Source organism: Rana temporaria, chromosome 12 (assembly GCF_905171775.1).
Source record: "Rana temporaria chromosome 12, aRanTem1.1, whole genome shotgun sequence".
In the NCBI taxonomy this organism is placed as follows: domain Eukaryota; kingdom Metazoa; phylum Chordata; class Amphibia; order Anura; family Ranidae; genus Rana; species Rana temporaria.
This window is the reverse complement of record NC_053500.1, coordinates 78,422,945-78,437,840: the sequence shown is the minus strand read 5'-3', so window position 1 is coordinate 78,437,840 and position 14,896 is coordinate 78,422,945.

The window sequence follows — 14,896 nt, the reverse complement described above, 5'->3', positions numbered from 1 at the left end:
CTGACCTCTGGCTTGTCTGACGCTGCTCCTGCCTTACCCTTCAAGTTAGCCGCTGCCCGCCTGTTACCGATCCGGCCTGAACCACGACTCTGCTACTGCCTCCGCCTTGTACCTGATCTGCCCGCCTGTGTCCGACCCGGCCTGCCTGACCCTGTCTGTACCGGTACTACAGTACACCTCCCTCCTGCTGACTGTTTCCAGTTACCTGCACCACGCTCCTGCTACCTGCCACCTTGCGGCTTCCGGTTACCTGCACCAAGCTCCAGCTGTCTGCTGTCCTGCTGTCCCAGCACCGTTGACATCTTCCTGGAGTCTACAGGAGACCTCCGCAGTTCCTGCACAGCATCCTTGCCAGGCGCTCGTGCGACTCTGTACCACGGCGCTCCCTGTCTACCCTACCAGGGGTTCTGGGGTCAGAGGAGCAAGAGAGGCCATTCCCTGTACGTCAGGCTCTGCCCTGTACCAGGTACGTGACAATTATTTTGAACTTTATATGGACTAAAACCTCAAAAAGAACTGTTGCTATTCCCTTGGCCTCCCCACCCAATGAGTGAGTGAGTGAGTAACTTGTACAGCGCTACAAATGCGAACTAAATCACCTCAGTGTATCCAATGTCGTCGTCCAGCCACGCTTCAGAATAGATGTATCTTAAGTTTTTTCTGAAGGCCCGATGGTTCACTTCCATCCAAATTTCTGTAGGTAGAGCATTCCATAGCCGTGGTCCTTGGACTGCGAATCTTCGTTCTCTTTTAGATTTATAGCGGGACTTGGGGATGTGGAGGAGGTTCTGATTAGTTGATCGTAGAGCCCGATTTGGGGTGTAGTGTCTTATTTTCTTGCATAAGTATTGCGGCATGTTTCCTTGCGTGCATTTCTGGGTAAGGCAGAGGGTCTTGAATGCCACCTGATCCTTTACGGCTAGCCAGTGGAGGGACCTCAAGACCTGGGAGATTGGTTCCCACGTTTTTTTACCTGTTACCAGTCTGGCTGCAGTGTTCTGGACGACTTGTAGACGAGACATCTGGTATTTCGGTAGTCCTAGGTAGAGGGAATTTGCGTAGTCGAGTCTGGAAGTGATTAGTGTTCCCACTACTACTGCTGTGTCTTCTTCCGGGATGAAGGGGATGAGTCTATGCAGCAAGCGGAGAAGAGATTGAGATCCGCTGACCACTGATCCTATTTGTGCATCCATAGTCATGTCTGAATCAAAGATAACTCTGAGGCTTTTTACTTTCGTGATTGGGGTGATGGTTTGTCCAAAGATGGTGGGAGGAGTCAATGTCGTTCTAGATTTTGTCTTCCGGTTTGCGTGGAGAAAGAAGTTCTGTTTTTGATCCATTAAGTTTGAGGGAGCTCTCCGTCATCCAATTATCTATCAATGTCAGGCATTTTTCTAATCCGTGATATTGGTCTTTTTTGTTGGTGTTACACAGATAAAGTTGAGTGTCGTCAGTGTAGGAGTTGTAGAACAGGTTTTGTTTGCTAATGATAGTGGGGAGTGAGCGGAGGTAGATGTTGAAGAGTACAGGTGACAGGGGTGATCCTTCAGGGACTCCGCATGTGACGATGCGGGCTTCTGATGTGAAGGCTCCTAGTTTCACTGTCTGTGATCGATTTTCTAGGAACAATGCGAACCATAGTAGATTTGAGTCTGCGACTCCACCTACTTCTGTGAGTCGCGTGAGTAGAGTTTTGAGGTCTACTGTGTCGGAAACTGCACTTAGTTCCAGCAGCACCAAGAGACATTAATCTCCTTCGTCCGCTGCTTGGAGAACATCATGCCATATTTTGAGAAGTGCCATTTCTGTTCCGCGGCCTGGGCGGAAACCCGATTGTAGTGGGTCCAGGAGGTTGTTGGAGTCCAGATGGAGTTGTAGCTGTTGCACTACTGCTTTCTCCATGATCTTGGAGATGGTGCTAAGGCTTGTTATCGGTCTTCAGCAATTTGGGTCTTTGGGGTCAAGGTCTGGTTTCTTTAGGAGGGGTTTGATTATGTCTTGCTTGAGAAAAATTGGAACAATGCCTTATTTGAATGATTGGTTTATGAGATGTGTTATGGTGGGTGCCACGATTTTAGAACATTCTTTCAAGAGTTTTGTAGAAATTATGTCATTTGGTACTGTCGTGTTTCAGAGATTTTTGATGATGCTTTCGGTGGTGTTGATGGGGATTGGTAGCAGCGTGAATAGCGTCGATTGAGGGATATTTATATTGATGTCTTTTTTCCTTTGGCTGGATGAGGTCGGTTGTTTTTTTCTGCAAATTTTTTTTACAAATGTTTTCAATTTTGTCAATAAAATAATCAGATAATTCATTGCAGAATTCTTGTGTTTCCCAATCCCTTCTTATATGTACTGAGTCTGAACCTGAGTGCGCCATATTATCCAATCGTGTTTATATGTTATGGACTACAAGTGCCAGATGGCTTTAGAAGAGAACAGAATACTGGGAGAGGGAATAAAAAGCAGTGGCTGGGTGTTAGACTGTGCCACGGCTGAGTCGTGGCTTGTGCTCAGGGCCGCTGATAGGGGGGACCACCAGTCCTCCTGTAGGGGGCCCAGGCACACAGGGGGGCCCAAACACTAGCGGGAAGGAGGGGCAATTACAGGATGCAGCTGAAAACCCTCCCGCCGACTTTTAGCTGTTGGAAGGAAAGACACAGACACAACTGCCGTCTTCCTTGTCCTGTTAAAAAAAATATATAATTTAACCCTGTATTGTTTTAATCTATTGTAAAAATAATTTGTAAAAATTGTAAAATGTAATATTTTATTTTTTTTAATTAAAAACATTTTGAAAACTATTTAAAAAAGGGATAATTCACACAGCTTCTCTGTTATTTGTGTGTCCGCTAAAAATGATTTTAGTATATTTATTGTGAACATTTTTTTTTATATATATTTGAGGGGGGGGGGCCTGCCAGGTACGCTGTACGGGGCCCCATGATTTCTAACAGCAGTCCTGCTTGTGCTACAGGGAGAGAGAGAGTCATTGCAAGTGGGTGCATCCACTGCCAGCCACTTCTGATCATTCGGCAGTAGCCTGGAGGCCCCCTCATTACATCCACCCCAGATCCAGCTGGATAGTAGCGCGGTGCAACATGGGGTCGACCGCTGTCCCTTGTGCCAGACTCTGCAGAGGCCTGCAGCAGAGCCCTCAAACCACTCTTCAACACCGAAAGTTGCTGAGATTGGCAAGCGGGCACTTGCCCACTCTTAGTATGCCAAAGGACACTGCATGCAGACACCATTGCCTTATTCATCCTGCCAAGCTTTCAAGGGGACCCATGTTACACTTTAATCCACACTTAGAGATTCTAGTGCACATCTTGTTTGCCAGGACACATTTTTCACATTTTAAAGCACTAGTTAAAGACTCAAGCCTTCTTCCAAGCCGTCCTCTTCAAAGGACTACAGAATAGGTATCCCTCAGCGAATTGTATTATAGTTTGTTTGAATAAATCCAATGTGTTTTTATTTACTACATTTATTAGTACCTTTTGGCTGTTTTTTTCTTTTGGTTTCTAAATACTCCTCCAGACATCCAATACACCTCTCTCCTAGCACAGCAGACCCCCTTTTAGCTTTAGTTGGGACATAGGCAGCACAATAATATTTGACTGAGGTTCTGATTAAAGTTCAAATTTCTTTACTAACTACCATCCATTAGTATCACTTTTGTTATGAAGATTTTATGACAATGCATACCGGTAATTAATCTTTTATTGTAGGACTGTATCCTTACTAACAATGGGAAAAAAATGTGTGGCTGAACACAGGATGAAGCTATTTGTTTTTCACTGCTGCCTATAGCCATAAGCCTACTCTAGCCCTGGCTGTAAGGTCTTGTACACACGACCGGTTCATCCGATGAGAATGGTCCGACGGACCGTTTTCATCGGTCCACCGCTGAAGTGGCCTGATGGTCTGATGTGTGTACACACCATCGGTTCAAAATCTAAACGGGTCAGAACGCGGTGACGTAAAACACACGACGTGCTGAAAAAAACGAAGTTCAATGCTTCCAAGCATGCGTTGACTTGATTCTGAGCATACGCAGGTTTTGAACCGATGCTTTTGTGTACTAACCATCGGTTTGGACCGATGGTCAGCCGTCCATCGGTTCGATTTTAAAGCAAGTTTTCAAATTTTGGTCCGAAGGACAAAAGACCGATGGGCCGTACGCACGGTCAGTTTGGACTGATGAAACTGAACCTCGGTCCATTCTCATTGGTTTTGACCGGTCGTGTGTACGCGGCCTAATGCTTTCCTTCTCTTTAGGAAATGAGAAGAAATTATCCAAGTGGGAATATAGACAACAATCTAAACCTGATAAAGGTTTTAACTTCACTCTTAAAAAGCTCACTTGAAGAGCAATAAATGCATATAAGGTAATTTTATTTGTGCTTTTTTTTTTATCTCCTTTCTATTTAATTATATTTGTGTTTTATATATTGGACATTTTATTTTCACACTTTAATTACTACCTGCTCTTGCTCTAGTTAATACAATACAATTATAAATGTGCTGTTTACTGTTTATTTTACATGCATTTATTTGCTGCCAGGGTATTTAATAGGAATGATTTATTTTTGAACATTCTTTAATCCAAATGCTGCATTTTGTATCTCAAACAGCCCCTAACTGTTTTGTATTCTTTATTCATGATGACAGCACTTATAGGCTTATATTGCTTTTTTAACACAAAGCATCTGCCAGTATACATTAAATATTACCATAGATTTTATGTTGGGTATTTTATTTTCTTTGTTGCTCATTTATGCAATTCTTAAATAAACAATCTACCCAAAATAGTTATTATGGTATACAATTGAATCAAATTTTATTACAATGACTCATAAGAGTATTAGGGAAGTAGAGAATATTCTCCTAGCAGAGTGGACAATTACTTTGCAAAACCCAAACATGTGAAGGAAATTGAAAAAAAAAATAGTCCTAGCACAATTTTAGCTGATTGAAGTAAACACTATTTCATATCATTTGTAAGTTTAGAAAACATTCACTTAGACAAGTAAACATTAAATATTAAGTGGAAGGCAAAAAAAGCACGATCCAATTTGCTCCAGCAGGAGAAAAAAATCCTTCCTGATCCCCCTGAGAGGCAATTGGAGATTTTTTGGATCAACTTTATCTATAAATATTAGTATCCAGTCATATTATATGCATTTAGGAAAGAATCCAGGGATTTTTTTAAAACAATCTACTGAGCTGGCCAGAACCGGCTCTTGAGGGAGTCTATTCCACATTTTCACAGCACTTACTATGAAGCAGTCTTTCCATATTTTGAGGAGTCACACTGCTCCGACATGGAAGTTAGGTGAATTCCGATCTGACTTTGCCCTACAACTTCATGTACGACCTTAAAGTGATTGTAAAGGTTCGATATATATATATATATATATATATATATATATATATATATATACAGTACAGACCAAAAGTTTGGACACACCTTCTCATTCAAAGAGTTTTCTTTATTTTCATGACTATGAAAATTGGAGATTCACACTGAAGGCATCAAAACTATGAATTAACACATGTGGAATTATACATAACAAAAAAGTGTGAAACAACTGAAAATATATTTAATATTCTAGGTTCTTCAAAGTAGCCACCTTTGGCTTTGATTACTGCTTTGCACACTCTTGGCATTCTCTTGATGAGCTTCAAGAGGTAGTCACCTGGGGCAGCACCACATCACTCTCCTTCTTGGTCAAATAGCCCTTACACAGCCTGGAGGTGTGTTTGGGGTCATTGTCCTGATGGATGGAATAGCATGCCGCTGCAAGATGCTGTGGTTGCCATGCTGGTTCAGTATGCCTTCAATTTTGAATAAATCCCCAACAGTGTCACCAGCAAAGCACCCCCACACCATCACACCTCCACCTCCATGCTTCACGTTGGGAACCAGGCATGTAGAGTCCATCCACATCGCACAAAGACATGGGGGTTGGAATCAAAGATCTCAAGTTTGGACTTGTGTTCTTTAGCCCAAAACAAGTCTCTTCTGCGTGTTGCCTTTCTTTAGCAGTGGTTTCCTAGCAGATATTCTACCATGAAGGCCTGATTCACACAGTCTCCTCTTAACAGTTCTAGAGATGTGTCTGCTGCAAAAGGTGGCTACTTTGAAGAACCTAGAATATGACATTTATTTTCAGTTGTTTCACACTTTTTTGTTATGTATAATTCCACATGTGTTAATTCATAGTTTTGATGCCTTCAGTGTGAATCTACAATTTTCATAGTCATGAAAATAAAGAAAACTCTTTGAATGAGAAGGTGTGTCCAAACTTTTGGTCTGTACTGTATATATTGTGAGGGATTAGCTCGTGGGGATCACCTTTTCTGAAATCACAGTCTGTAAGCAGGCACTTTCTTTTAAGTCTGGCGGATGCCAGATTTTATTTATAAACGGTTTGCAGATTAAAATAAACAAAACAGTAAATTAAATCCTTGCCGTCCGGCGCTAAACTAAACAAACAGGATCTCCTCTCTATACAGTGTGGGGCTAGTCCCTGACACCCACAAAACATGCAGTAAAGCAAACCTTTTCAGTCCAGCACTCAGCGCTCCCCTCACTCAGGTCCCTTCCTGAGTTTCAAGCCAGAGCCCTGTTGTGCTCTCTTCCTGGACATTTAAAGTCCAGCTGATTGTGGACTCCAGTGGACCCAAACATCCGGACCGGAAACCCTAGCCAGGCCCAGAGGCTGTAAAACCCGGAATGGATTCCGGTTCAGTCTCTCATGATAGAACGTATGCGAGGTGAAATGTACCTATGATCATGTATCGCACCTCGCATAGCGTCACATATCCTCCCCCTCTGCTCAAGCCCCTGCGGCTGAGCACTTGACCCAACCATACAGTGCACACGGGAGAGGGCATCTGCATTATTTTGGAGCTTCCCTGGCCTGTGCTCCACCGTAAATTTAAAAGGCTGTAGAGCCAGGAACCACCTTGTCACACGAGCATTTTTCTCCCTGTTATCACACATCCACTTCAGGGGAGCATGGTCTGTGACCAGCTTAAATTACCTCCCCAGTAGGTAATACCTCAGGGAGTCTAAGGCCCACTTAATGGCGAGACACTCCTTTTCTACGATGGCATAATTTTTCTCGTGCTTGTTCAGCTTCCTGCTCAGGTATACCACTGGGTGCTCCTCACCATCCCTGATCTGTGACAGTACGGCCCCTAGTCCCACCTCAGAGGCGTCCGTCTGTATAACAAACTCCTGGCTAAAATCCGGGGTTACTAGTACGGGTACCATACAAAGAGCCTGTTTTAACTTCTAAAATGCCCCCTCGGCTTCGGGGTTCCATTTGACCATGACCGACCCCTTACCCTTCGTTAGATCGGTCAAGGGGGCGGCAATGGTGGCAAAATTGGGTATGAAACGCCTGTAATACCCCGTAATGCCCAGGAAGGCCCTCACTTGTTTTTTATTGACTGGTTGGGGCCATTTTTGAATTGCCTCAATCTTATTGGTCTGCGGCTTGACCATCCCCCGGCCAATAACGTACCCAAGGTATTTGGCCTCCTCCAGGCCTATGGCACATTTCTTTGGATTGGCCGTGAGACGTGCTTCCCTAAGGGAATCTACGACCGCTTGTACACGGAGCAGGTGCGATTCCCAATCTGGGCTGTGGATGACCACATCGTCCAAGTATGCCGCTGCATACGAGTGATGTGGTCTCAAAATTTTGTCCATCATTCGCTGGAATGATGCAGGGGCTCCGTGCAGACCAAACGGCATCCGCTTATACTGAAACGAGCCCTCAGGAGTGGAAAAGGCAGTCTTCTCCTTGGCCGATTCAGTAAGCGGTATCTGCCAATAACCTTTCGTTAGGTCTAGGGTCGTTATGTAGCGAGCCTGTCCCAACCTGTCCACAAGTTCATCGACCCGGGGCATCGGGTAGGCGTCAAATTTGGACACACTGTTAAGTTTTCTAAAATCATTACAAAACCTAATACTGCCATCAGGTTTTGGGACCAGCACTATGGGACTTGACCACTCACTGTGAGACTCCTCGATCACATCCAACTCTAACATATTTTTTATTTCTTCCGCAACTGCCTCTCGCTGGGCCTCTGGAATTCTATATGGTTTTACATTTACCCGAACCCCTGGTTCCGTCACTATGTCATGTTGGATCGTGTTGGTCAGTCCAGGTAAGGGGGAGAAAAAGTCTCTATTTTTCTGCACGAATGCCCTAACGTCACTTTGCTGTGCTACGGACAGAGAATCTGTGATGGGAACGTCAGGTATCACGGGTATCCGGTCTGTTGGAGGCGGGGACGTGGCCAGTAAAGTCTCTCGGTCCTTCCAGGGCTTTAAGAGATTTACATGGTAAATTTGGTGTGGTTTCCTTTTCCCTGGTTGGTAGACTTTGTAGTTTACCTCCCCCACCCTTTGGACAACCTCAAAGGGACCCTGCCACTTGGCTAAAAACTTACTTTCTACCGTGGGAACCAGTACCAACACTCTGTCCCCCGGGTTGAAAGTACGGACCTTGGCACCCCGGTTATAGACCCTCCTTTGGGCCTCCTGGGCTCGCTCCATATGTTCCCGTACTAGGGGCAGAATGGTTGCGATTCGGTCCTGCATCAAGGAGACATGCTCTATGATGCTCCTATATGGGCTGACCTCTCCTTCCCACGTTTCTTTAGCAATATCTAGCAGGCCCCTGGGATGCCTACCATACAATTTCTCAAAGGGGGAATAGCCTGTGGAGGCCTGTGGAACCTCTCGTATGGCAAACATGAGATATGGTAGCAAAAAATCCCAGTCTCTCCCATCCTTGTCGACCACCTTTTTCAACATACTCTTCAATGTTTTATTAAACCTTTCGACCAGACCATCTGTCTGGGGGTGGTAGACAGAAGTACGGAGATGGGAGATTTTGTACAATCTACACAATTCCTTGGTAACCCTTGACATAAAAGGGGTGCCTTGATCGGTCAAGATCTCTTTTGGGATCCCCACTCGACTAAACACCTGGACTAATTCCTTGGCAATAACCTTGGCGGAGGTGTTACGCAAGGGTATGGCCTCAAGATAGCGAGTCGCATAGTCCAGGATCACCAGAATATGCTGGTGACCCCGGGCAGATTTCACGACCGGCCCCACCAGGTCCATGCCAATCCTTTCAAAGGGGACCTCAATTATTGGTAGAGGAACAAGGGGGCTGCGAAAATGGGGCGATGGTGCTGACATTTGGCACTCGGGGCACGATTCGCAGTACTCCTTGACCTCTGCATGCAAACCGGGCCAGAAGAATCTTTGGGTGATTCTCTCCCTGGTTTTTTCGACCCCGAGATGTCCCCCCATAACATGACCATGGGCCAGGTCTAGCACCACCCTGCGAAAGGGTTTGGGAACCAGTAGCTGTTCTACCTCTTCCTCTCCATGTTTTATCACTCGATATAACAAATTGTTTTTAATTGCCATGTAGGGAAAGGACACCACCCAATTAGGATCCACCGGTTCCCCATCCAACACCTTAACATTTTCCCTGGCATTCATGAGGGTGGGCTCTCGCAGCTGTTCGGTACAGAAATCCTCCCTCCTGACCTCCAAGTCGGGTACCACATTTTGGCTACTCTCCATGTCAGGGTCAGGCGAGGTTTCCTGTTCGTTACCCTCAGGCTGGGTGCTAGCTTCTAAGTCATCCGGTTCCCCAGCCATGGCAGGGAATGGTGGAGGATCTCTGGCCTCCTCGATCCCACCAACAGCATGCCCTTCCCTTTGGCAAAACGGGTCTGGTGAGAGTTCTCGAGTTTCGCCAGTAGGGGGAGCGCTATCTACGGGCCTCCCTTCACTCTCCCATAACTTCCAAAAATGAGGAAAGTCTCTCCCCACTAAGGCTTCATGGAGCAGTGAAGGTACCACCCCCACTGAATGTGTTACACAGCCCCAGGGGGTATCAACCTCAACCACCGCTGTCTGGTAGTCCCGAGTGTCCCCATGGATGCATATTACCCCAATACAACTGGGGTGTAGTTTTGCGGGGTCTACACACGCACTCCTGACCGGAACCCTAGCCAGGCCCAGAGGCTGTAAAACCCGGAATGGATTCCGGTTCAGTCTCTCATGATAGAACGTATGCGAGGTGAAATGTACCTATGATCATGTATCGCACCTCGCATAGCGTCACAATATATATATTTCATATAGAAAATGAAAGTGGATAAACCTCATTTGCCACATTGTCGCCCAATTGAGCTCTGCATTGATTGTGACATCCTGTAAGGATCCTGTATAGGGATGAGCTGAACATACCCGCGTTCGGTTCACACCAGAACTTTCAAACGGACCGAACATTCGCGCGAACATTTAGAACCCCATTGAAGTCTATGGGACTCGAACGTTCGAATTCAAAAGTGCTCATTTTAAAGCCCAATATTCAAGTTATTGTTGGAAAACGTCTTTGAGAACCCGGGTCTTGCCCCAGGGAACATGTATCAATAGAAAAAAACTTTTAAAAACTGTAGTTTTTTGTGGAGCAGCGATTTTAATGATGCTTAAAGTGAAAAAAAAAATCAAAAATTCCTTTAAATATCGTACCTGCTGGGTGTCTATAGTAGTGTCACGTGTTTAGAAATGTCCCTGCACAACATGAGATTACTATAAGAAAAAATTAATTGAATACTGCTTGCAGCTTTAATGTAATGTTTGGTCCCTGCAATATGGATAAAAATCATTGAAAAAAATAGCATGAGTTTCCCCGCCACCACTCCCCCCAGGTCATTACAAGACCCAGTGCCGATCCTGACCTCCCTGAGGCCCTAAGCAAAATGACATGGCACGTTAAAAATGAGAATCGGGGGGGCGCTGACGACAGTGACATGTCACATTAAAGAGAGTTGAGAAGCGGGGGGAGGGGGTGTTCTGCTGTCGTAAATGACTCAGACCAGCCAGCGAGTTTAGAAGCGGGGTGTGGGTGCGAAAATGACTTCTCACCAGGTGGGGCCTCTAGTAATTTGGGGGCCCTTTGCAGCTTTGCGGGGCCCTAAGCGGCTTGCATAGTAAGCCTATAGCGAGGATAGGCCCTGACAAGACCTTTTGGCCCTTAATACTTTGAACAGCAGTATACAGGCGTTGCAAACAAGATAAGGACTGTAGGTTTGTTAAGTAGAATCTGAACCATGTCATACTTTGCTCCTGCATATTGCACAATTTCCTAAAGAGACCATCAACAAACTACATAACACTTGTGCCTGATGAGGCCACTGATGTTCCAGTGGTGGTGGCCCGTGAGACTGTCCATACAGGCTTGGCCCCCCAAAGTGCACATGCTGTGTGGCAACTGGCAACAATATGTTGATTATTTTAGGGTTGGGGGGGGGCATTCCTATACATTTTTTTGGGAAATAAAAATTCTAGAAAAAAGGGGGGTTGCCATCCGGGGCCCCCTTTGAACAAATTCTGTGAAGAACTCCTGTTCTCTGAAGGCCTCCATTATTCCTGAAAGTCAAAATTAAGCAAAAAAAGCTAATGTCAGTCAAGCCTTAGTTCCTCCCCATATCTAACCCACAAACTCATCCACTGATCATAAAGTCCAAAAATCAAGTTTCGTATCGTCGTACTGCACAACGTTTTCTACCGACTGTGAACAACGTTATCATTCACGCAATATCCGCTCCGCACATTTCCCCGCCCATGACGATCGTTCTAGTGATTGCCACGCCCCTTTTTAGTCGGTCAATGCAAGACGGTGAAGAGAGTCTGAAGACATGATGGAGGAGAACCAGCAAGCTGCAACCAGGCAGGAGAGAGGCCAGGCACACACCAGGAGGAGCAGGAGGTACAAAGCCACCAACATGACCTTTGACGAGATGGTTGAGATGGTGGCTATTCTTAAAAAGGATGACTACGACTGCAAAAAAGGGCCTTACAAGAACCCCAATAAAGTCAAGGCCCAGATCATGGAGAAGGTACGGAGGACTATCCATGCAAAATTCGGGGTGCAGAGGTCCAAGGAGCAGTTGCGCAAAAGATGGTCTGATTTGAAAATCCGAGAGCCGGCCCAGATGGAGCGAATTCGAAGAGTCCTCAGAAGACGTAAGTAATTTTCATGTGTACTCTGAATATTTTTTTTTATTATTTTGCGGCATGTGCTTTTTATTTCAGGTTGTGTATATATACAGTTCAAGAATAGATGTCTCAAGGTTCATGTTTGTGGGCATAATAATTGGTTGTTCATTCTATTTAAGATCTTTTTATGTGAGACCAATTCTTTATTTAATGTAGATTTGTTATTAACTAGATTTAAATAATCCAACTTAAGTCAATATACAGTAAAAGGAGAGTATGCTCAGCACAGCAGTTGATTACACATATGGACTCAGTAGCACAATGGTTGGAATGGCCGATCCGCCCTATAGGCTCACTATGCAAGCCGCTTAGGGCCCCACAAAGCTGCGAAGGGCCCCCCAAATAACTAGAGGCCTGGTAAGAAGTCATTTTCGCCCCCTCACCCCGCTTCTCAACTCGCTGGCTGCATGGGAGAAGAGGCAAGAAGTCAGCACCCCTTGCTTCTCAATTTAATGTAAGATGTCATTTCCGACAGCAGAACACCCCCTCCCCCCACTTCTCAACTTTCTTTAATGTGACATGTCACTGTCGTCAGCGCCCCCCGCTTCTCATTTTTAATGTGCCATGTCATTTTGCTTCAGGGCCCCAGGGAGGTCAGGATCGGCACTGAGTGTTGGCCACAAGAACAACCTAGTTAGGGTGTCACACAGAGGTCATACAGTGAATACTTGGTGTTTTTCCATGTAGGAAACTTGGCCAAAGATAGAGAAATGCAGCAGCTTTGGTAATGGATAAAATCCTGTGTTAAGCTTAGAAGGATTGAAAAAACAGACAATTGTACCACACTTTATAAAAAGAATGATTGATATTCTTCTTTCAGGCCTCTAATCTTTTTGATTCATGTATTCCTTTTTTTACAATTTCATAGGGCGCAATCAAGCTGCAGCAGTGGAGCCGACCAACCCCACACAGAGCCAAGCCCCACCCTCGCCGGATGTGCAGGAAGTGGAAAATGCCACCACATCAGGTCAGTGTCATACAGCACAGCTTCAGGTAATACATGTAGGCTTGCATAATTGTAATACATGTTTTTTTTACAAATATCAGGAGGTGTTCGAGCTGTTGGGGGCGGATTGGACACCTACAGTGCCCATGTCCTAATTGGGGAGATCATGTCCTGCAGGGCAGAAATAGAGGACACAAACCTCGTCTGAGAGAAGATTATAAAGAAAAACCGAAAGATGGACCAAAAACTGAAGAATCTCATTGATGTGCTGGGGAGGGTTTAACAAAAATAGATGTAGACAAGTATTTCAAAGCAAAAATATATTTCTTGAAAAAAAAATTAAAGAATTTCTATTAAGATATTTTTTGGAAAAATAAAAATGACACATTTTAAGTGTGATACAATAAATTTTTTTATATACTCAACAATGTGTGGCTTCTTATTATATCAATGCTGTCTAAAAGAACAAATCTAGATTTGTGGTGTTTACATTGACAATGATGAGTAATTAGTACAGGAAAATAAACATGACGCTATGATAACGTAGGAGAAAGCTAGAATGAACTCAAATTAGAAAAGAATCAAACAAAGAAAAGTACTAGAACAGGGGCAAAAAAATTGGGCCTTTAGGCACTGGTGGCGGTGTCACAACACTGCAACCCCTCACCCCCTCACAGATAATGTAATTGGATCGCAGCAAAGAGCCACATGCAAAGTATTGCATCAAAATTTTTTATTAGATGCCCCTGTTAAACAGGGGCAGAAAAATTGGGCCTTAGGAACAACACAACACTGCAACCCCTCACAGATACTGTAATTGGAGCGCAGCAAAGAGCCACATGCAAAGTATTGCATTAAAAATTGTTATTATACACCCCTGTTAAACGGGGCAGAACAATTGGGCCTTAGGCACTGGTGGCGGTGTCACAACACTGCAACCCCTCACAGATAATGTAATTGGAGCGCAGCAAAGAGCCACATGCAAAGTATTGCATAAAAAATTGTTATTAGACGCCCCTGTTAAACGGGGCAGAACAATTGGGCCTTAGGCACAACACAACACTGCAACCCCTCACAGATACTGTAATTGGAGCGCAGCAAAGAGCCACATGCAAAGTATTGCATCAAATTTTTTTATTAGACGCCCCTGTTAAACAGGGGCAGAAAAATTGGGCCTTAGGCACTGATGGCGGAGCCCAGAAACAAAAATGTTCGTACTAGCTATCAGCAAGATCAGTGAGGAGGAAAAGGATATTCAGTCAGCAGCATAACAGGACAGTCACTCAGCATCAGCATAGGCAGTCTCCAAGGGATCTGTCATTTAAAAAAAAATATTCAGTTACATCAGCATCAGGTGCTTGGTAGCTGGTGTTGATCCAAGCCTGATTCATTTTTATGAAGGTCAGTCGATCGATGGAGTCGGTGGAGAGGCGCACCCTGTGATCGGTCACAAAGCCTCCAGCAGCACTGAATGTGCGTTCTGAAAGAACGCTGGATGCAGGGCAAGCCAGTAGCTCAATTGCATACTGTGCAAACTCTGGCCAGTGATCCATCCTCAAGACCCAGTAAGCCAGAGGATTTTTGGTGGGGAAGGTGTCCAAGTCTGATCTTGCCCCTAGGTATTCACGCACCATGTAAACCAAACGCTGGCGATGGTTGCTGGAACCGGTCATACCTTGGGGCTGCGGACCAAAAAATTGTCTGAACGCATCGGTCAGGCGGCCACCTTCTCCACCACTCCTTCTGTGACTCACCGAAGCCTCAGCAACACGTTGTCCAGGAACAGGATTTGGTAATCCCCCAGGTTCTGGGAACGCGTTGCACAGACCCTTCTGCAA